General features: G+C 39.4%; 1 protein-coding gene across 1 annotated transcript in view; it reads right to left on the reverse strand.

The window, feature by feature from the left end:
• The window catches only part of HTR4 (5-hydroxytryptamine receptor 4), a 175,473-nt gene that overhangs the window by 117,744 nt on the left and 33,202 nt on the right, over nucleotides 1-24,527 (reverse strand). The gene's annotated exons all lie outside the window — the stretch shown is intronic.

Genomic DNA, 24,527 nt, shown 5'->3' on the forward strand with positions numbered 1-24,527 from the left:
AATCTGCAGTGAAGCCCAAGAAAAGCACTAATGAAGCCAGCAGGAGCCCACACAGCCTGACCATAGACGCAAAGCAAGATTAGAAATACAGTTGCAAGTCTGCAAAGTAAGGAGTCTTGCACTACTTTGCGTAGTTTGCCTGGTCCAGCCAAGACCATAGAAGCTGTAGGAGGAAGATCATAAAAAAGGCTGAAGCAGGAAATGAGCTGTAACTTGACAGAGTCACACACATACACACACACACACAAAATAGAAAAACGTGAAACATATCAGATCTGAAGAAGGAGCATGGAAAATGTAGCTTGTTTATTCAAGAATGAGGCAGTTGATATTATTAAAAAGGATTAAAAAAAACTTTTAAGCTCTGAGATATTTCATGGTAGAAATATCCATTATAAATAGTTAGATATAAAAACAGGCAATAGACAGACTGAGTGTGGGAATCTAAGCTTGTGAGTATATTGGGGGAAAACAGAGGGGAAGATTTAGATGTTTACTCAGGAAAAGGTCAAGCAAGGACAGGATACCTGTAGCAGAATCCAGTGAGAAGAACAGAGAGAAGAAATCAGAGGTCGAACTATGTGCATTGGCAAAATGGTTTCAAATCACTTGCCCAGTAACTGGTCATTTGGTAGTGTCTGCCTTAAAACCTGTTCAGAAGGATGGTAAGGTCACAAGACCAGACACAGGAACACAGACCAATAAACTGGTCTCTAGCATTTGCAGTTAGGGCGAGGGGTGGGGTAAGAATGGAGATTGGTGGCTCATTCGAGTAATTTGCTGACCTTGGAACATGAGTTCGAGGGCTGCATTATCCATTATGGTAGCCACTAGCCACACATAGCTATTTAACATTTGAAATGTGGCTGGTCTAAATTCAGATGTTCCATAAGTGAAAAATACATACCAAAATTTGAAGACTAAGTATGAAAATAAAATGTGTAATTCTTATATTGATTATATGTGGATACAATGTTTTGGACATACTAAGTTAAAATAAATTATTAAAATTGATTTGTCTCATTTTACTTATTTTAATACAGTTACCATGTGTTAGTCACTCAGTCGTGTCTGACTCTTTGCAACCCCATGGACTGTAGCCTGCCAGGCTCTTCAATCCATGGAGTTCTCCAGGCAAGAATACTGGGGTGGGCAGCCCTTCCCATCTCCGGGGGGCGGGGGGGTCTTCCTGACCCAGGGATGGAACCCAGGTCTCTTGCATTGCAGGCAGATTCTTTACTGTCTGAAACACAAGGGAAGCCTAGAAAATTTCAAACCACTTATGTAGCATGTATTTGTGTTCCTCATTATAATTTCAACTGGACAGAGCTGTTGTGTAAAGTTCTTTCCTCTCTCTACAGGCTTCTGTGATATTATATTGGAGAAGACAAACTTAACCCTCACTGTCTTTCCTATCTCAAGCAGAATCTAATTTCAGTCTAAGTAAAAGAAAACCACATTGAGATTAGACAGCTGCTGTATCCACACAACAACTCACATCCACTCAGGAATATACACTTAGAAAAACAGTCACCACCACCTCCTCATATGTACACCCACTTACCATATATGTACACAACCATACTTATATGTGTCAGAATAATATCCATAAATAGGGAAGGAATATTAGCAGAATCATTAGTTACAGTGAGATTTACATTTCTACTGTTGATGAAAATCTTTTGTTTGAAGGAGAGTCATTAGTACTTGCTGATAAGAGATTCTTTAAAATTCAAAAGAATGTTTGAACTTTGTGTTTTCCATTTCCTAACAAGAAACCAGTTCACTGAGGAGGCAATTCTAGCATAAATGTTCTACCTATCATCCAGAGTTCCAGGGCTGCTCACACATAACTGAGTGTGAAAACCAAGCTTCTGTCTTGTAATGAAAACCTCTAGCGTGATTTACCAACCAGCACAATTGGATCCCACTCTCTTAGTTGTTTTCTCTGGACTTCTGCTCTTCTTGAATCCTAAGAGCCACCTGATTCTTACAGCCTTGTCAATTTCACTGGAACCTCTCTCCTGGCACACCCATCTCTCAGTACCTGCCAACTGCATCAAACTCTTGATCTAAATTCTGTTTGGTCCACCATGATGACACAATAATTTAACATAATGATATAATTCTACAAAAATTTGCATAATGATACACTAAAGGATTTCTTTCACAAAGGAACCTCAAAGAACTCTGACCATTGAGCTTAGTCTCCTCTAAGTAAGGATTTGGGCCCATATGTTGAACATCTGCACTCATCTTCTCTTCATTTGGTAACAGAATTTCATTTTCCTTGGAGGAAGCATCTTGCTCCTACTCTGGTCCATGTGCTTTGGGTAGGACTGATCCTGATCTCCCCACTCTCATCTCTGGGGAGAGACCAGAATCTAGGACTAGCCAACTGCCATATTTCCTCTAGAAATTCAATAGAAATACAGTACAAGCCACAGTGGTTAAGAGATGGCAACATGGATGCAAGGGCTTCTCCCTGGTAGCTCAGTGGTATAGAATCTGCCTGCCAGTGCAGGAGACACAGGTTCAGTCCCTGGGTTGGGAAGATCCCCTGGATAAGGAAATGGCAATCCACTCCAGTATTCTTGCCTGGAAAATTCCATGACAGGAGGCCCTGGTGGGCTACAGTCCATGGGGTCGCAGAAGAGATGGACACAACTTAGTGACTAAAACAATACAACAGCACATGGGTGCAAACTGGTCCAAGGGACTTAACTGTGGGATTCTGTTAGGAAGGAATCCCTTTGTTTTATCCATATTAGAATCTAGTAGGATGTAAGTCGAAACGTCAAGGCAGTGCTACATTTCAAGGCCCTGCTTTAGCAGGATGGTAGATCAGAGAGATCAATTTTAAGGATCTTGTTTAAGGCCCTGTCCAGTAAGTTGCACTCCTGAACTTCTCAGCTTGGGGAGCTAATAAATTCTCACTGCTGCTGAAGTAACTTTCAATTGGCCTGAAACTGCAAGAATTCTAACAGCACTCTTCAAATATTTAGCCACTACATGGGTAATCTATATTTTTCCTGTATTTTAAAAGCAACTTCTCATTAAGTCTCTCCTGTTGATGTAAGCTCATCCTGAATATCCTTTTTATTTTATCCTTTCCAATAAATCATCTGTAGAGTACACTATCTTTATTAGAACCTGCCATGGAGATCTGGTTCATTTATAACAAAGAGAATTCAAAGGTCACTTCAATATTTCATGCCGAGTTACCAACAATGCTTGACATCAAGTCATCCTTACTGTTCATTTGGATTATATCCCAGCTCTGGGCTCTTGGCTTCAGTATAGCGACTGAGACCCAGCTGCCAATTTACATTCCAGCTTTGCTGGTATCCAAATGCACCCCTATGTTTCTGACAGCCTCTTGCAATAACCTCCCCCAAAACTCAGTCACTTCACCATCAGAGGTCTCCCTCACCAGTCTTCCCCCCAGTCCCTAGTACATCTTGTGAAACCTCCCTAGGGACAATGATCCATCTATATGATTTTAAATGGTTGATTTCCAGATTCCCCACTGCTGGGTATGAATATTACCATTTGCTGGATCTGCCTGATGCCAGTTGCTTGTTAAAACATCATTTTATGGACTAACCTTTCCATCATGCACCTGTTATGTTTCTCCATAAACAAATCTATCCTGATGGATAATTTGTCTTTAGTTATCAGCTATTTCTCATCAAACTTCAGTTAACCTTTCCACATGTCCCAGCCTAGGACAAATACCTAGGTTTTACATCATACCTCTAGTTATATATTATAACATCACTGTTATCATGCTGATATGATACTCTTGTGTGCACTTACTGCCCAATGCATAGTTTAAAAATAATCTGGGTCTGAGAACGAAAACATCTGAGTTCTAATCTTGGTTCTGTCATACACCAGTGGTATGACTTTAAGCACTAAAAATATCTTTCATAACCTCTCAAATTTTTATTTCTTTTATCTGTAAGTTAGGTTAATAATAGTTGCCCTATTTTGCTGGATGCTGTGAGAATTAGATAACAATGGATGTGAAACCACAATGTAAACTCTGAAATACCATGTAAATAAACTGTAAATATGAGGTCCTGTCATTAGCCAGAATCACTATCTCATGTTGCTTTTCAACTACAAATAGCCACAGATATTGTGGATAGTTGGTGAATACTTGTCAACTTACAAATATGTATGTAAGTATTCCTGAAAATCCATTTGTAAAACAAAAGGGAAATGTTTGCCAGTGACCTAAGAGGGGTTAGGGGAAATAAAAACATTGAGAAAAGAAGAAGAGGTAGAAAGTGATGGGTTGCGAAGGAGAGTAGAAGTCCTAGTCAGAGTGGAAAGGCAAGAGGAAAACAAAACCAGAGGAGACAGAGCCAGAGGGATGCAAGGTGGCATGCCAGTAACACGATGTAGAAGAGGAAGCGGAGGCGAGGAAGACAGCAGGGGACAGGCAAAGGCGACAGAAGAGGAAAGGTGTCAGCTATTCGTAAACTAGAGTCATCTGCTTGGGAAACCCAGGGACTGAGTGGAAAAGGGCTCCTGGCTCCCCAGTGGCTTTCAACTGTCTGCCTGACTTTGTCTTAAGGAAAGCCATCCAGTCCAGTGAACTTGTCCCTGTGAGGCAGATGCAGACAATGTTTGCTCTGTGGGAAGAGATGGAGACAGCAACTGGGCAAACAAAGAAGTAGGAGGTTGAACTACGGCACAGAAAATGAGAGAAAGCGTAAAGGGACAGAGGCCACATACTTAACAGTCTATAAAATGAAACCTATTGCCAGACTTGACTATCAAAATATTGTGCAATTTGACACAGTCTCACCATGGTTACCTTTCTTCACTGAAATACAAAACAACCTGGATTGAATGGCTGATTAAGTCTAATTTAGCCAATTACCTGGACATACTTAAAAAGAATATTAGAATTTTCAAGCAGAAGCAGGTGTCCACTTTCCAGGACACCACAGTGGGAATTCTGATATATGGGAGAAACTTCAACTCTCTTAAGGTCCCTGAAGGACCGTAATTATGCTAACATTCCAGGTCCTCAGGAGCTCAGTCTCCTCTGAGTATGGAAAAAAGAAAAACAGAATTAATGCACCTAACAAACTTCTTATTAGAGGTGAGGAAGAATTCTAGAGAATGAGGCAGTCATAGAGAAACAGAATGCCCATTGACAAGGACCTAACTTCCTCTGATCACAGAGCACACAGGGTCCTCTCTCTGGGATGACACAGCCTTTCCCAGAGCTGCCCATCTGTATTGTTCCCCAGTGACACAAGGCACTGTCCATAAAGCACTTAGCATAGTATTCAGAACAAAGAAAATATTAGAAACTCAAAGCTGTGGTAGTACAAACAGTAGAAATAATAGAATTACAAGTAATAGTTGAGGTAGTAGTACAAGCTGTAGAAGTAAATGAGAAATGGTGGTCTTAGGACTTGATGTAATAGTTAGTGAAGTTGCTCAGTCGTGTCCGACTCTTTGCAACCCCATGAACTGCAGCCCATCAGGCTCCTCCATCCATGGGATTCTCCAGGCAAGAATACTGGAGTGGGTTGCCATTTACTGGCTTAATATGTTTCAATGTTACTGTCTATAAAATGCAGATGATAAGAGCACCCCCTTCATAGAACTATTATATGGAATGAATGAAAAAGAACTTGTAAAGGGTTTAGCATAGCACCTACAATATTTTTTAAATTTTATTTATTTGTGCTTTATTTATTTTTGGCTGTGCTGGGTCTTCACTGCAGTGTGGATTTTCTCTAGTTGTGGTAAGTGGGCACTGCTCTCTAGTTGTGGTGGCTTTCCTTGTTGTGGTACTTGGACTGTAGGGCATGCAGGCTTCAATAGTTGAGGCTTCTGGGCACCAGACCACAAGCTCAATAGTTGTGGTGCCTGGGCTTAGTTCCTCCTCAGCATGTGGGATCTTCTTAGACCGGGGATTGAACCCATGTCTCCTGCACTGGCAGGTGGATTCTTTACTACTGAGCCACCAGGGAAGCCCCACACCTACATTATTGAGTGCTTGATACCTGTCAGTGAGACACAGCAGGAATGGTGGTGGTGATGGCAACACTGCAGGACCATGAGCCCTGTCACAAGAGGGCCCATGCCATGAAATCTGTAAAGTGCCTCACCAGCGAGGCCTTTCCAGCTTCAAATAGGAACTGGTATTCTTTCCATCCTCTTATCTCCTCTCTAAATCTCATAGCTTCAGAACCCATAACTGCAAGTGAAATTCAGTGTTTGGGGGGTGGGAGGGTAGAGATTGTTAATATCTACTGGGTGCAAACCTGTCTAAGATAGGCCTTCAGTGATGATGAGATCTTGCCTAAAGCATTGTAAGGTGAAACATAAAGACTTTCTCAATTTCAGCTAAATTTTCACCTCCAACACTATAATATGCTAGACAGTGTACTGGGGCTGCTGTACAGTCGTGTCCGACTCTGTGCGACCCCATAGACGGAAGCCCACCAGGCTTCCCTGTCCCTGGGATTCTCCAGGCAAGAACACTGGAGTGGGTTGCCATTTCCTTCTCCAATGCATGAAAGTGAAAAGTGAAAGTGAAGTCGCTCAGTCTTGTCTGACTCTTAGCGACCCCATGGACTGCAGCCTACCAGGCTCCCCCGTTCATAGGGTTTTCCAGGCAAGAGTACTGGAGTGGGGTGCCATTGCCTTCTCCAGACAGTGTATTAAATGCTGGCTATACGAAATCCAGGCTTCCCAGGTGGTTCAGTGGTAAAGAATTCACCTGCCAAAGCAGGAGACACAGGTTTGAGCCCTGGGTCAGGAAGATCCCCTGGTAAAGGAAATAGCAACCGATCCCATATTCTTGCCTGGAGAAATCCCATGGACAGAAGAGCCTGGCATGCTACAGTCCATGGAGTGGCAAAAGAGTCAGACACGACTTAGCAACTAAAGAACAACAAAAACAACATGAAATCCAGCAAAGGAGGCAGGCCTATTAAACAAATAACTACAATCAACTCTGACAATTAAAAACATTTGATAACAGCAATTCATATACAGAGCTCTGGGACCGTAGAGGGCAGGGCGGGAAGGCTTGTGGGTCTGTAGAAGATGAGTTTCAATTTGAAGTGCGAATAGGAAGTTCACAAAAGACAGAGGATAGGCATGATCAAACTTAAGCTGTAGAAGATGGCCAGTCTGGGACTGCTAAATGAATTGGAGGTAGAACAGCCATAGTCAAGAAAGGTGTTTGGTGACGATGCCAATCACTTTAGAAAAGAAACAGTGAGGTCTAATGACAGAAATGACAGGAAGGGAAGAAGAGGGTTGCAGAGTCAAGGTTACATAATTCTAAATGAAGTAGTTTTAAAGTTAAGCTGGTGTAAAAAGGTTACTAGTTGTTTTTTTTTTTTTCCCCACAGAGTTAAACCTCATCAGTTCAGCATAATTGGACAGAAGCATGTCACAATTAATCAAATATGAATTACAAATTTTTAAAAAATATGACTAACTGCTTAGGGTTTTTTGACTAGATGAGATACTTTAAATACCTTTCAACTTCCCTGATTTTAATTAGCAGCATCAATGTTCCTGCAAACAATTTAAATAAGGTTCTTTGAAGCAAAATTCTTCTCTGAAGTGGATTGAATCTTTTTGTCTTCTGCTCTTCTTCCCACAAATGTGCTTCCCAGATTTCAAAGTTGATCTTTGTCCACAGCCAGTTCTTCTTTTGCCAGTGTAAAAAGTCACAACCCTGACCTCAGGCTGAACTGTTCTGGGACGCCTATAATGTCTTTCAACAAGCTAGACTAGTTGGCTGGTACTTCTTCCCATCAATTAGGAGTGTCAAACTGGATAGCCATCAACAGCATAATCACAGAAAATAACAAGTTTGTAGTTAAAAACAGAAACCTGCCAAATTTTCCTGATTCTCAGGATTCTTTGGGGGCAACTCAGTTTATTTTGAAAAACTTCTGTCAGTGATACAATGACAAAATTCAGTTCAATTCCACAACAAGCCACCAAAAAAATCCCTTTTAAGGAGGGAATTTTATCCTATCTTCTACTAAAGTACGACATTCATTGAAATCCTTAATTATAATTGCTTGTATAAAACTCACACCAAATCAATGAACTGTTTATTTTCCAAATACGTGTGCACTTCTTACATCATAACCCTCATGAGTCATTAATTCATTTACCATGAAAAATATTTGACTCAATTCTCACAATCACAGTGACTAGAAATCAAAGTATAAATGAAATAACTTAGTACTTCCAGATGTACAGCAGGTAGCTTGTTACCATAAGCTTTCTGAGTTTAGAAATTCAATAGGGTCATAGTTGTAACTTTTACACACATACTAATTGTGCAAAACTTCTTTATTACTTGTAAGTTAAAGTATGAAATAATTCCTGAAGCCTCAAGAAAGAAGTTGTTTCATATATAGGCAGTCTCTCTAGAGAGCCACATTCATCTTTCCCATGTCTAGATCATTGAAGCTTTGGGGGTCAATATCTACTCCATTCAATCCATCATGCATCATATGGGACCAGAATCTTTCCCCAAACATTTCCCCTCTGAGCTCCACACTAATTTAGCCAACTTTCTACTAGTTGTTTATCACCAGAATGTCTCACAGTTTCTTCCATCTCTACCAGCTCCAAACTATACTCAATTTCTCCACACACCCTACTCCTCCATGTCACCTTCAAAATGTCTTCCTCTTCTTGCTCATTCAATTTTCTACTGGAAATTCTACTTCTTAACTTCCTCTAGAATCTGTGTCTTCTTCCTCTATCCCTGTTCCCTCAGTCTTAGTTCTGGTCCGCATCCACTGTTCTCTGGACAAGTCTCTGGAGTCCCTGAGCCCCTAGCGCCTGTCACCCACTGTAATTCAGCCTGCGGTCAGAGTCATCCCCCCACAATACCTGACATGACCTTTCCCTCTTCTGTGCACACTGATCACATTTCTGGACCTTCTGTATACGGTTTTCTTCATTTACTATTACCAATATTTTTCAAATACTGAGAAGTAGTGGGTTTTTTTTTTTTTTTCATATTTAAAAAGCAACTTAGGAGTTGTATTGGTTCCTGGACAGTGGATCGGGTCCATGGCAACAGAATGGGAAAGACTAAAGATCTCTTTTAAAAAACTGGAGATACCAGGGGAACATTTCATACAAAGACAGGCACAATAAAGGACAAAAATGGCAAGGACCTAACAGGAGCAGAAGAGATCAAGAAAAGGTGGCAAGAAAACACAGAAGAACTGTATACAAAAAAGCTCTTAATGACCCAGTTAACCATGATGATGTGGTCACTCATCTAGAGCCAGACATTCTGGAGCATAAAGTCAAGTGAGTGACCACATCATCATGGTTAACTGGGTCATTAAGATCAGTTTTCATTTCAATCCCAAAGAAAGGCAAGGTCAAAAAATGTTCAAATTAGTGTATAATTGCACTCATTTCACACTCCAGCAAGATTATGCTCAAAATTCTTTAAGCTAGGCCTCAGCAGTACATGAACCAACAACTTTCAGATGCTCAAGCTGGATTTAGAAAAGGCAGAGAAACCAGAAATCAAATTGCCAACATATGCTGGATCATAGAAAAAGCAAGGGAATTCAAAAAAAAAATCTACATATGCTTCATTGACTATGCTAAAGCCTTTGACTGTATGGATCACAACAAACTGTGGCATATTCTTAAAGAGATGGGAATACTGACCACCTTACCTGCCTCCTGAGAAACCTGTAAGCACGACAAGAAGCAACAGATAGAACTGGACATGGAACAACAGACTGGTTTAAAATTGGGAAAGGAGAGAGTCTAGGCTGTATACTATCACCCTGCTTATTTAACTTATATGCAGAGTATATCATGTAAAATGCTGGGCTGGATGAATCACAAGCTGGAATCAAGATTGCTGGGAGAAGTAACAACAACCTCAGATATGCAGATGATACCACTTTAACGGCAGAAAGTAAAGAAGAAATAAAGAGCCTCTTGATGAAGGTGAAAGAAGAGTGAAAAAGCTGGCTTAAAACTCAGCATTCAAAAAACTAAGATCATGGCATCCAGTCCCATCATTTTATGGCAAATAGATGGGGAAAATATGAACAGTGTCAAATTTCATTTTCTTGGGCTCCCAAATCACTGCGGACAGTGACTGCAGCCACAAAATTAAAAGACAATTGTTCCTTGGAAGAATAGCTATGACAAACATAGATAGTGTATTAAAAGGCAGAGACATCACTTTGCTGAGAAAAGTCCATATCATCAGTTATGGTTTTTCCTGTAGTCATGTATGGATGTGAGAGTTGGACTATAAAGAGGCTGAACACCAAAGAATCAATGCTTTCAAACTGTGGTGCTAGGGAAAACTCTTGACAGTCCCTTGGACAGTAAGGAGATCAAACCAGTCAACACTAAAGGAAATTAGTCCTGAATATTCATTGGAATACTCTGTGAAATAAAGAATAAAATAAAATGAATAAAATAATATTCTGTAAATAAAATAATAGATAAATAAAATAATATTCTGTGGAAAATTCTGAAAGAGATGGGAATACCAGTCCACCTGACCTGCCTCTTGAGAAACCTATATGCAGGTCAGGAAGCAACAGTGAGAACTGGATATGGAACAACAGACTGGTTCCAAATAGGAAAAGGAGTACATCAAGGCTGTATATTGTCACCCTGCTTATGTAACTTCTATGCAGAGTACATCATGAGAAACACTGGGCTGGAGGAAGCACAAGCTGGAATTAAGATTGCCGGGAGAAATATCAATCACCTCAGATATGCAGATGACACTACCCTTATGACAGAAAGTGAGAGGAACTAAAGAGCCTCTTGATGAAAGTGAAAGAGGAGAGTGAAAAAGTTGGCTTCAAGCTCAACATTCAGAAATTGAGGATCATGGCATCTGGTCCCATCACTTCATGGGAAATAGATGGGGAAACAGTGGAAACAGTGGCTGACTTTATTTTTGGGGGCTCCAAAATCACTGCAGATGGTGACTGCAGCCATGAAATTAAAAGACGCTTACTCCTTGGAAGGAAAGTTATGGCCAACCTAGACAGCATATTGAAAAGCAGAGACATTACTTTGTCAACAAAGGTCTGTCCAGTCAAGGCTATGGTTTTTTCCAGTAGTCATATATGGATGTGAGAGTTGGACTATAAAGAAAGCTGAGCACCGAAGAATTGATGCTTTTGAACTGTGGTGTTGGAGAAGACTCTTGAGAGTCCCTTGGACTGCAAGGAGATCCAACCAGTCCATCCTAAAGGAGATCACTTCTGAGTGTTCATTGGAAGGACTGATGTTGAAGCTGAAATGCCAATACTTTGGCCACCTGATGCAAAGAGCTGACTCACTGGTGAAAAGACCCTGATGCTGGGAAAGATTGAGGGGAGGAGGAGAAGGGGATGACAGAAGATGAGATGGTTGGATGGTATCACCGATTCAACGGACATGAGTTTGGGTAAACTCTGGTAGTTGGTGATGGACAGGGAGGCCTGGCATCCTGCGGTTCATGCGGTCACAAAGAGTTGAACATGACTGAGCGACTGAACTGAACTGAATTCATTGGAAGGATTGATGCTAAAGCTGAAGCTCCAATAGTTTAGCCACCTGATGCGAACAGTTGACTCATTGAAAAGACACCTATGCTGGGAAAGACTGAAGGCAGGAAGAGAAGGGGACGACAGAAGATGAGATGGTTGGATGGCACCACTGACTCAATGGACATAAATTTGAGCAAACTCAGGGATATAGTGATGGACAGAGAAGCCTGGTGTGCTGCAGTTCATGGTGTTGCAAAGAGTTGGACACAACTTAGCAACTGACCACCACCAACAAACGAGTGGTATATTATCTACATATACACTTTTTCTAGAACTCAACTTCGAGGGTTTGGATTGCAATAATTATACGTAATGAACAATGGTGACATTTGAGATATGGTGAGGCTAAAAAAGCCAGTTACACTGTAGACAGTGGGACCTTACAATAAATATGCATCTATATCTGTTAAGCAAAATACATGATAGTACTGAACATGCAAGGATGAGTACTTTTTATAATACTTTTTTCAAGCACTGAAATTAATAAAGCCATTATAAGTTCAGGAGCAAGTGAGTGGGCAGAGGAAAATGGGGAAAAAGAAAGATTATTCTTACAGTTCTTTAGAAATGCAAATAAGAACATTGCCTGCACATCATTACCTGACTGATAAAATGGTAATCACTTAACAGATATTCAGTTAGAAAGCTGTTTCAATTCCTTAATTGAAAAAGTTCTTTAATTCAACACAACCCTATTTGCTAACTGATAATAAAAAAAATTTCCAGGAAGAAAAATAGAAGGTACTAAATGTCATAATATGGTCTATAAAATTTTAAATGGTTCTTACCCCACTTTCAAAATTTAATTAATAAAATAAAAAGCCTTTGAGGGTGTGGTAGGCAGATTGAACTCACTGACCAACTGAATGCTATGGCCAGGGAGGGGGTAACATAATGGCTGTTTGCAGATTATATAATTCATTGTTACTCTGGTAAACTGGAGAGTGCCCAGGCTCCCCACCGGCGCTTAAGTCAATTTTTAAAAACTGAGACAGGCCAAACAAATGTATGTGCCAGGCCTTTAGTTTGGAAACCCAAGTCTTAAAATGAACAGAACAGATACTCTACAACACAGAAATCTCAGCACAGCAAACTGTGAAACTTAGACTCTGACATCAAGCAAACCCCAGTGAAAACACTGGCTTCACCTCTTATAGAAATGTGGCTCCCAATCAGAGAGGGAAGAAATCTAAAAACTCTACTTTCCTTACTTCCTTACTAGCTAGCTTCTGCTTATGTTCTCTAAATAAGAGGTCAAGAACGGGAAACTGGACTTTGAGAGGAAAAAAGAAACATTTCTCTCCAGTACCTGGAAGTGCCATCAGCAGTGAGAGCAGTAGTAAATGAGTCTGTAAGCAACAAATGTGATGACAGCAGGGCTCGCAGCAGTTCCCTGAAGATTCATGACCTCTGGTTAACACCCCTTTCTTCCTGTCCTTTCAGGGAGCTTTGTGACCAACGCCCTGCATTAAACCTACCTTGGTTTGAAATTTATTAAACAGCCTCTATTTTCCCAACAGAACACTGATACACATAGAAACAGAAAGAAAAAAGTCAGAGGTGCTTTCCTCTAAACAAAAAATCATCAGTGAAGGGATGCATTGCATACAATGGAGAGATGGCTTTATTGAACAGAGCACAAGACTGAGTCAACAAGACATAGGACTGAATCTTAGATCCTCCAATTCCCGAACAGGAATGGATCCATGTTCATGGAAGATGCAGAGTAAAGAGAAAACAGTGCTGAATAGGGTAGAGAAGAGTATCCCAATTATGCCAGTTGTGAGACCCAGCACTGAAGGTTTTCTATCACCCTTCAGAGAGCCTCAGTTTTCTCAGCAGAGAATGGGCACAATCAAGGGCAAACAGTCAAAAAATTGAACAAGTGATTAATAAGGTCAGCCCATTAAATGGATACCAAATTTAAGCAATCAAGACATTATATAGCAGTTAATCAGCAGTCCTCAGGGGTGATAAAAGCCTATATCTCATGATTATTGTGATCACTAAAGACAACATTCACCATTTGTTTGATGCACGTATGTGTGAGACACTATGTTAAGAGTATTACCTACATTATTTATAATCCTTACAAAAACCCCATTTGCAAGATGCCAAAACTCAAGGATCTGAGAATGAAATAACTAGTTCAAAGTCATATAGCTAGTAAGTAAGAAAGCCAAGACTTGAACCCATGTCGTTTTATTTCCCAAAACCCCACTCTTTCAGCTTCCTGTGATGGTTCCGGTTGACATCATTGTGGTGTATGTACTTCGGAAGCTGCAGAGAGTGACATCATGTACAGGACTGCTAGCTTCAAGCCACAACCAGCAAATCTCACACATTGCAAGAGACTACTGTTTTAGGACCATAAATGTCATCCTCCCCTTTAAGGTTCCCTGTGACCCCAGGAGGAACAAGGTAAGTTCCAGTTTGTAGGCTTCTGATCTAATCAGAAAACTGACTGAATAATCACCATTGCATCAGTCAGGTAATAACGTTGATATGATTCTCATTTACATTTCTAAAGCAACATAAAAATAACCCCTTTTAAATGGTACCCACTCACTTTCTCCTTATATGTTAATGAATGTCATAATTTCAAAGCCTGAAGAGAGATTTCCTGCAAAACATTTCACTGACTTAAAGTTGCACATGCTCACAGTTGCAATTGCCAGGTTACAAACATGAATTAACTCTGCTTCCAAATCAATTATATACTGATAAGTCTTCAGGGCTGACAACTTGTACACCTTGATTTTAAACTCTAGGAGTTATTTCAAGGCTTTAGGATATTTAGCATTAAAAATTCTAACTTGAGTCTTTAGTGAAATCTAAGTATTGTCACCTGGAGAAGGAAATGGCAACCCATTCCAGTATTCTTGCCTGGGAAATTCTAAGGACAGAGAAGCTTGGCAGGCTATAATCCATGGGTTGCAAAGAGTCAGACACAACTTAGTGACTAAACACATACACACAAGTACTGTCACCAGTACTAATAATCAAACCAGAAATCAACTCCCTTATTGTTTTAACTTAAAATTTATTTTTATTTATCTTCTAAAATTTATTTTTATTTATCTTCTAAAATTTATTTTTATTGGAGGATAATTACTTTGCAATGTTGTATTGTTTTCTGCCGTACAACAATGTGAATCAGCCATAAGTATACATATATCCCCTCCCTCCCACCCTATCTCCTCATCCCACCCCTCAGGTCATCACAGAGCACCAGCTTGAACTTCCCTGTGTTACACAACACTCTCTAATTTGTAAAATTGCTATTTTTTTCTCTTTGCTAAAATTGGATCATTTCAATTAATTCCTGTAATCACATTGATTTCCAGTGAATTTTATTTACTGATTTGAAGTAGTGAATTACAACTTAGTGCCATGACAGAATTAAGGCAATTGGGTAATTAGAGTTAACCTTTGAATAACTCGGGGGTAAGGGGGTACTGACTCTCTGAGCAGTTGAAAATCTATGTATAACTTATAGTTGGCCCTCCATACCAACAGTTACACATCCATGGATTCAACCAACCTTAAACCATGCAATAATGTAGTATTTACTGTTGAAAAAATCTGCACATAAGTGGATTCAATCAGCTCAAATCCATGTTGTTCAAGAGTCAACTATAACTTGAAGCCAAATACTTATCATGTCATGTTTTTTAATTAATGTTGTGACACGTGTACAACAGGTGACTGCATTTACATTGTGTATATATTTTATATTTTTAAGTATTCAGCTTTTGGTATTTATTCAGATTTATTTATGCTCTATATAAAAGCTTGCCATTTTGATCTTCTGTTAAGTGATGCTAAGTGGCTCCCTGTCACATGGCAAGCCCTACCAAAGAAAGAAGAAAGATTCTCTCTTGGGAAAAACATGCTTCTTGGGTTTTTTCTCCCTCTCTTCCTTCTTCCCTTTCATTTCTTAAAGTGGCTTACAAAAATAAACAATATAAGTTGTAGCTAAAAAAAATCAAAACAAACAAGATGAAGTGGCAAAAAGAGTTGGAAAAATAAAATAAAGGCATGTTAGAGCCACAATAAGTGTCTAGAGATCTTCTATACTTGCTGCTACTGCTAAGTCACTTCAGTCGTGTCTGACTGTGCGACCCCATAGACGGCAGCCCACCAGGCTCCTCTGTCCCTGGGATTCTCCAGGCAAGAACACTGGAGTGGGTTGCCAACTTGCTAATGGTAGTTATAAATGCAGTTCTGACTGCTAGAAACCATAGCAAAAAGGAGAGAAATGCTACCATTTACACGAGTCATCATTCCTGTATGATGCTGTTTTGGTTGCTAATGAGAAACATTACAGAGAAAGTACAACAGTTATTCTTTAGAGGAGAAACAGAGTCTTAAACCAAGGTGTTCTTACTGAGCAGAGGCAGTGCGCCAGCAAGGTATACTGGAGCAGGGAGATGAGTCAAGGCTGGGAAGAGGCCACAGCTGAAAGAGCAGACCTGTGGCTACCCAAGGGGCCGGGAGAGGAAGAGCGCGGGACAAACTGAGAAAGTAGCACTGAAAGGTGTACACTGCCATGTGTGAAATTAGATAGCCAGTGCAAATTTACTGTATAATGCAGAAAGCTCAAATCTGGTGCTCTGTGACAACCTAGAGGTATGAATGGGGTGGGAGGTAGGAGAGAGGTTCAAGATGGAGAGGACATATGTATACCTATAGCTGATTCATGGTGATGTATGCCAAAACAACACTGTAAAGCGACTATCCTCCAATTAAAAATAAATAAAATTTTAAAAATATCCTTGGGTATATAATATATTTGAAGGGAAAACAATAGGAAAATGATTCAAGGTAAGCTTTAAGTATTCGGAACTACAGGACTTTGTCAAAGACAAATTACGGCTGTAGAATAATCTGTACACGATAAACCTCAACAATACAGAATTAAAATGATTTGACAGAAGCCAAGAGAGGAAGTTAGATAGAAGGTGGAATGGAACCACATATATGAATACGCTACTTTCCAATTAATCTATATTTTGTGCTCAGAAAAGAGTATTTAAAATCAATAAATCAAGTCATAGAGATGAAAGTGTATATTTAAGGATATCAAGGTAAACACTGAGGAAAATAATATATTCAATTAAAGTTAGATAATTTTGAAGGGCAGAGGGAAAGGAGGAAGAATCAAATACTGAAAATTTTCATTATCATTCAAATTAAGGAATAAATAAGTAACAAATAAGATGATTGTGTTAGACAATACAATTAAGAGAGCAATCAATAGAATAAAAAATAAAAACCATCACAAAAAATACAAAATCTATTTAAGATTAAAAAAATGTATTTAAGATAAAAAACCTGAAAAATAAAACAAAAAGAATCAAGATTAAAAAATAAATTTTCTCTCCATTCAATGTCTGAGGTCTTTATCTTGAGAAATCTTCAGAGCAAATTTGTGAATATTTGAACTTTTCTGCTCTTACTTAACTGCTGCCTGAACCCTATACTTAGTAGAATCAGAAACTGTTAGAAAAAAAATTCTTGGAAAGCAGAAACTGTTTATGTGCAATAAACAGCAGGAAGAAAAGGATACAGACCTGGGTCACCTTTAGGACTCACACATGAGCTGAGGAGAGACACATGTCAGTGGGAAGAATCTAGCAGTTAAAACAAAAAGCATGGGTTAAAAAGCTTCCAGTCTTTAGAATATAAAAATCTCCAGTTGTAGTCAATTACTATCCATGTTGTACAAAAGATATCTTCTATTTTAGTTGCTAATAAAGGGCTACACAACTTGGGGGGAAAAAGCATGGGTTATGTCTGAAGTCAGGCAGTAACTATTTTGGAGCCACATTAAGCAGCCACAGCAGCTCGGAGGTGAGCACGGGGCTTAGGGACTGCCAGGTTCACCGCCCAAACGCAGGCCAGGGATATCCTCAAGGAGAATCTGCTGAAAAGTCACCAAAGCTACTCTTTCCATTTGCCTTTCTTCAGTTCAGTTCAGTTCAGTTCAGTCGTTCAGTCGTGTCCGACTCTTTGCGACCCCATGAACTGCAGCACGCCAGGCCTCCCTGTCCATCACCAACTCCCGGAGTTCACCCAAACTCATGTCCATCGAGTCAGTGATGCCATCCAGCCATCTCATCCTCTGTCGTCCCCTTCTCCTCCTGCCCCCAATCCCTCCCAGCATCAGAGTCTTTTCCAATGAGTCAACTCTTCACATGAGGTGGCCATAGTACTGGAGTTTCAGCTTTAGCATCATTCCTTCCAAAGAACACCCAGGACTGATCTCCAATGATGCTGTCTTACAGAGCCCCAACAAAAAGCAAAGAGAGCAAAAACTGACATCAGGTGTGTGTCAGATTGTCTGGAAAGAGATGGCTGCAAGGTTTGAGACACTACTTATCAAAGGTTAGGACTCATCAGGAACTTGCCCCTCCAAGCAAGGCCTGATTCACTGCTGGCTTTTCATCCTGAGTCAATCCATCTTACATCAACTGCTCTCTGCAATGAAAGCTCTTAAGGGAAAAATGCTTGTAATGCTTCTCCTGTGTCTAAAATCCAGACCTAGTATTTCTTTCTTCTTCTTCTTCTTCTTTTTTTTTTTTTGGTGTTCAGTCATCCAGTTGTGTCAGATTTGGCAACCCCATGGACAGCAGCACGCCAGGCCTCCCTGTCTCTCACTATCTCCCAGAGTTTACCCAAGTTCATGTTCATTGCATCAGTGATGCTGTCCAGCCATATCATCCTCTGATGCCCTCTTCTCCTTCTGCTTTCAATCTTTCCCAGCATCAGGGACTTCTCTAATGAGTCATCTGTTCACATCAGATGACCAGAATACTGCAGCTTCAGCTTCAGTCCTTCCAGTGAATATTCAGAGTTGGTTTCCTTTAATATTGACTGATCTCCTTGCTGTCCAAGGGGCTTTCAGGAGTATTCTCCAGCACCACAGTTAGAAGGCATCAATTCTTTGGCGTCTGTCTTCTTTATGGTCCAGCTCTCAGAACTGTACGTGACCACTGGGAAGACCATAACGTTGACTATACGGACCTTTGTCGGCAAACTAATGTCTCTGCTTTTCAGCACACTGTCTAGGTTTGCCATTGTTTTCCTGCCAAGAAGCAATTGTCTTCTGATTTCATGGCTGCAGTCACCATCAGCAGTGATACTGGAGTCCAAGAAGAGGAAATCTGTCACTACTTCCAATTTTTTCCCTTCTATTTGCCATGCAGTAATGGGGGAGGATGCCATGATCTTAATTTTTTAAATCTTTAGTCTTAAACTGGCTCTTTCACTCCTCTCCTTCACCCTCATCAAGAGGCTCTTTAGCTCCTCTTAGGTTTCTGCCATTAGAGTGGTATCATCTGCATATCTGAAGTTGTTGATGTTTTCTCCTATCTATCTTGATTCCAGCTTGTACCTTATAGTTAGTTCACAGAGAATACAGCTCATTGCATATAGCTCACTATTCAGGTTCTCTTGTCATTTTACTAAGCTCTATTTGGGTAACAGTCTTCTAGCCTGAGATCTTTAAGAACAGGCACTTAGGTTAACTCTTCCTGGCACATCATTTAGATGCTTAACTAATTATATTAAACTAATGAAGGAACCCTTACATATTTTTCTTTACCCATGGAGCAATTTACTTATAAATAACAGATAAATCCAACTGCAACAAAACAAATGGAGTTTGACATTAACATATTTTGGCTGCCAAGCCTCAATTCCCCCTTCCTAAAAAGCACCAATTTCTTCAGAGGATTTAACTTTCCTCCATTGCATGCCATCTTCCTGAGTGATACCTACCTCCCATTATGAATGCTGGACAACAAACTGTCACATGACTTGGCCTGGTCAATCAGACATCTGATTCTGATTCTTGAACAGCATATATTGATAGAGCAAATAGTTGGACATCATCCATGATGCAGAAATGTACTGATCACTTCTTCCTATGGTTGGCCATTGTTCCACTTCTTACCTCTACTAGAATTCTCAAAGTTCTTTTTATTTGCAAGCCAAGAACCCCAGAATGTTCACCTTAATTCTTTGAACCCAAAATTGCCTTTGAATATATTAGCAAGTTAGTTTCTGACGCTTACAGTCAATAACAGTAGATATACAATAGCAAAGATCAAAATGAAATAAGAAACTCAATTAAATGAAACCAAACAAACCGAAAATCAGATGTTCAGTATGGCTTGACAAAATACTTAAACGCTAGACATTTTTATTTAGCCCTAAGTGTCATCCTAGGACCTCTCTGTTCCTTGATATCTGGGAAAAACTGGATGGAGTCTCTTAATTCTATATCCCATAGTAATCTTTCTCTCAGATTTCTGAAATTTCCCCAGGCATTTATATTCTTCTCCCATCCTGTGCTTTTTAGGGTGTTCATTCTCACATATTCATTCTCTCTTCCAAACTACATTTACCAAAACAGGAATGTCAGCCATCTCACCAACTTACATACACACACACACACACACACACACACACACACACACACACATACACTCATATAAAATATCTGTAGGATAGTAGGAGACAATGTGATTTTATTACCTTAAGCAGGTTACTTAACCCCTTTGTACCTTAGTTACCACACATTGTAAAATGGAAGATTGTTTTAAAAATTAAACGAGATAATACATGTTAAGTTTATAGCTTATGATGACCTCATACATAGTAAATATTCAACACTGATTTCCTAGCCAAGCTAGAAAATCCTGCTATAGAACTCAGTGCTGGGAGAGGTCAGCACACACATCATGAATTTTAAACAAAAAAATATATATATGCAAGCTAACTTCTCTCAATATTTTACAGCCACCACACAACTAGATATTTCACCTTTTGCTAAGCAGAATCCAGACTGTCCTTCTTCTTGGAATTTACTTTTTCCCTTCCTCTCCCTCTGGCTACTCATTTTCCTGTCTTCAGAGCAACTTGAAAAATTCCTCTCCTGTGCCATGAACCCAGGCCCTTTGGCTTTCCTTCTCTATGGACACTTTACCATGTGAAGACATTTCCTTACCAAAGTAAGAATTTCTGGTTTCTGTTCTTCAAATAATAAAAGTTATTCTATCTAGTTATACCTAGAATATGGGCTTTTGGACCCTAGTTGCCCTGATAGTACCCATGTGGATTTTTCCACATTTATTTAGTAATGAATAGTTTAAACGTACATAATATTCTTTTCCAGCTTTATTGAGATATAATTGACTTATAGCACTGTATAAGTTTAAGGTATACAGCATATTGAGCTGACTTACATATATCATGAAATGAATACCACAATAAGTTTAGTGAACATCCACCATCGCATATGGGCTTCCCTGTGGCTCAGATGGTTAAGAACCCACCTGCGATGTGTGAGACCTGAGTTCAGTCTCTAAGTTGGGAAGATCCCCTGGAGAAGGGAACAGCTACCCACTCCAGTATTCTGGCCTGGAGAATTTCATGGACTGTACAGTCCATGGGGTCACAAAGAGCTGGACACAACTGAGTGACTTTCACTTTCACCATCTCATATAGATAAAAAATTAAACAAATAGAAAAAAATACTTTTCTTTGCCGTGAAAGTTCTTAGGATTTACTCTCAACAAGAATGAAGGCAGTTAAAAGATGCTAACCCCCAATTACAGGATAAGCTTAATTACAACATGATAAATATAATTAACACAGTTGTATAAAACTTTTCTTTAAGTAAAACTTACTTTTAAATTTTAAGTAAATGTATTTTAGAAGAAAATTCTATTTCACTACTACCAGTGGCAAAATAGTATTAAGTTTAAATGTTAGTATCTCAGTCATGTCAGACTTATTGTGACCCCATGGACTGCAGCCCGCCAGGCTCCTCTGTCCATAGACTTTCCTAGGCAAGAATACTGGAGTGAGTAGCCATTCTCTTCTCCAGGGGATCCTCCCAATTCAGGGATGGCAGATTCTTTACTGTCTGAGCCACCATTACTTGCCACTATAAGATTACCTTAAAATACTTACTTTAAAATAAAACAGATGTTCATGTGCCACCTAAAATCATCATGCATTACTAGTGATCCATACATCACAATTTGGTAAATAAATGTCCTTTCATGGACGCCAAGAGTGTGGCTGGGAAGGAAATGGGTGGAAAGTCTGTTGTATTTGCATATTACTAATACTGTGGGTAGGGAGGGGGAGTGGGTAAGGGTGAGTATATATTGATGGGATCAGTTTAGAAATCAGACAAAGAGGATGGTCCAGAGACAAGATTCTGAGGACTGATACCATCTTGTATCCTGCATTACAGTTCTACAGCACCCAAGAGAAAGGCTAATGTTAATTTAATTGAATTGTATTCTGCTATTAGAATCCAAGGCCACTATAAATAAACGTTGAAAAACTAGAAATGTCAGAGATCATGCTATCTGAATTACCCAAAAAGAAGTACATTTTAACCAACTGATCCACTTTAATACAGTGTCTGAAACTTAAAACAATTTGATAAACTTATCACCATTGACATTGCTCACTTTGGCCTTTTAATTAATAAAAGTAAAATGGAAACTCTTTAGATTCCATTATGCTTTCTCTGTTCAAATAATGTCCCAAACTTATAGAGGGAAATTAAACATGTGGCACTAGCCTAAAAATCTGTGCTAAAGTTCTAAGACTCTGCATCAAGTCAGTATGTTAGGTAAATAACAAAACCCATGATGCTTCCATTGGGAGAGTAAAATGCTTTATTGCTGAATATAGAGTCTCTGTGCACACCTAAGTGCACTAGAGCATCACCCTATTTGAAATATAAGTAGCACAATGACTGGCTGATCAATAACTCCTATTAGGTACCCATCAGGTGTCAGGGATTATTCATGAGACATATTCGACCCTTAAGGAACCCCTGGATTAGGGCGACAGTATATCTTTGCAACTCCAGTCACATTACATTAGAGTTTCTGTCAAGATGTTTGACAGCTTCATTTCGTCACAGGGTTCTCCTACATCAAACACAGAGGCACAGTGACCCTGATCTATACCTGAAATGTGCTTTCCTACAGATCTCAAATGAAAGAAAAACTGCTCCTGTGCTTGCACCAAGAGTGTATTTTTTGAGGATGTCTTCCAGTTATTGATATCAATGATATCTTCAGCCTCAAATGCCAATTCATAACATTTAAATCTTATTGAATCATTTTTTCACATTATTTGGTTGTACTGAATAAAACGCAGCAAGCCTTTAAGAAAAAAATTTCCCTAGGAGCCATCCTATTATTTGATCTCCAAGAGTTGCAGGAAATTATAGGAAAAGAAAACAAAAATAATTTAGCTTTATGTAACTATACCATGCAACCATTATGTCATACAATAAAATGACCTGGTTGATAAAAGAACTAGCAAACTAGCACTTGTCACAAAAAGCTATTTAAGTATGAATCTAAAGTTTAGATACACACATAAATATTCTTAAGGTATTTTTACCCCCATTTAAATAGATTGTCTTCCTTCCTGTTAGAGATGAATATTTTCATGCAACAGCATCTCCTGTAACACTAACTGTTAGCATAGGCATCTGGAATCATTTCAGTTCAGTTTAGTCGCTCAGTCATGTCCAACTCTTTGCGACCCCATGAATCGCAGCACGCCAGGCCTCCCTGTCCATCACCAACTCCCAGAGTTCACTCAGATTCATGTCCATCGAGTCAGTGATGCCATCCAGCCAGCTATATTATACTTACCCTTTAAGCGTAAATGAAATTTAAAAATTAATAAACAGTACCACATTCATGACTATATTGATATATGAAATGTTGAAGAAAAATCACATTTATTAACTTTGTAACTCTACCCAAACAGATTTTTCAGAAGTCTCGGAGTTCAAATAACCACAATTTATAGCATAACATATACAAAAATGCAACATACCTCACATTAGCATCAAGTTCGTCCATTACAGGAAATAGGCATGGGTGAGTTGGATATCAGCGCCCACTGGGTACTGTAACGGGGAAATAATAAAAAGGGGGTTAGACAAGAAGGCAATGTAGAAAAATAAAAGTCGTTAAGGGAAAAACTGCCAAATAATAATTGCTTCCTAATAATTAAGACTTTTGTACAGTATTGGAAAAGTAATAAACAATATTACATTAAAAAGTTATTGGCATTCTGAGACATGGCATAGATGAGCGCTGCATCAAAGAAACTCACAAAGGAGTTTCTTTGCATTTGATTAATCTCCTAGAGATTAGAACATAAAGGCATTTCTTTTTACTCCATGTTTAATCTATTTACTTATTATTTTTTGCTCTTCCCAGAAACATAGCTTATTTATATGATCTGCATTAGGACACCAGCTGGTGAAAACTTAGAACACTGTCTAAGATGGTCAGCCATCTTGTTTCCTATGAGAATTTTTCAGGTTGCTATTTTAAAAACCCTTTTTGAGGGTGGATAATCATATCTCTTTGAGACTCTATGATAGTAAACTCTTGAGAACCCTCTTCCTAGGGGAAAAAAAATAGGTGTGCATGTACACACCTTTTCTGGGGAGCCCACAATTCCTTGAGGCCTTTCCATGAACCCCAGGCTAAGGACTCACAATCGAAGAGGAGGTCAACTTTCAAACTACTGATAGTTCCTCTAGCACAGACCTTTAGAAGACCTTATACTCTTTAATGGACAGACACTCACTGATCTCCACCAAGTCAGTTCTCTGACCTGGCTGTGTAGTTTTGGTTCACAGAAAAATTCCTGTATTTCTCACCACATTTATTTCAAAACATGTTGAATCAGAGAACACAGGGGCAGAGGTCAGTCTGTTTCTTTTGAGGTTACCCTAAGCAAGACCCTTTTTCTTCCAACGACATCACCTATTCAATACTTCTCAATAAACAGAAAGGATGGGAAGAGATGATTGCTGGGTTTACTTCTAGCTCTGATATTCTATAATTCCATCTG

The sequence above is a fragment of the Capricornis sumatraensis genome, chromosome 9 (genome assembly GCF_032405125.1).
Source record: "Capricornis sumatraensis isolate serow.1 chromosome 9, serow.2, whole genome shotgun sequence".
Lineage (NCBI taxonomy): Eukaryota > Metazoa > Chordata > Mammalia > Artiodactyla > Bovidae > Capricornis > Capricornis sumatraensis.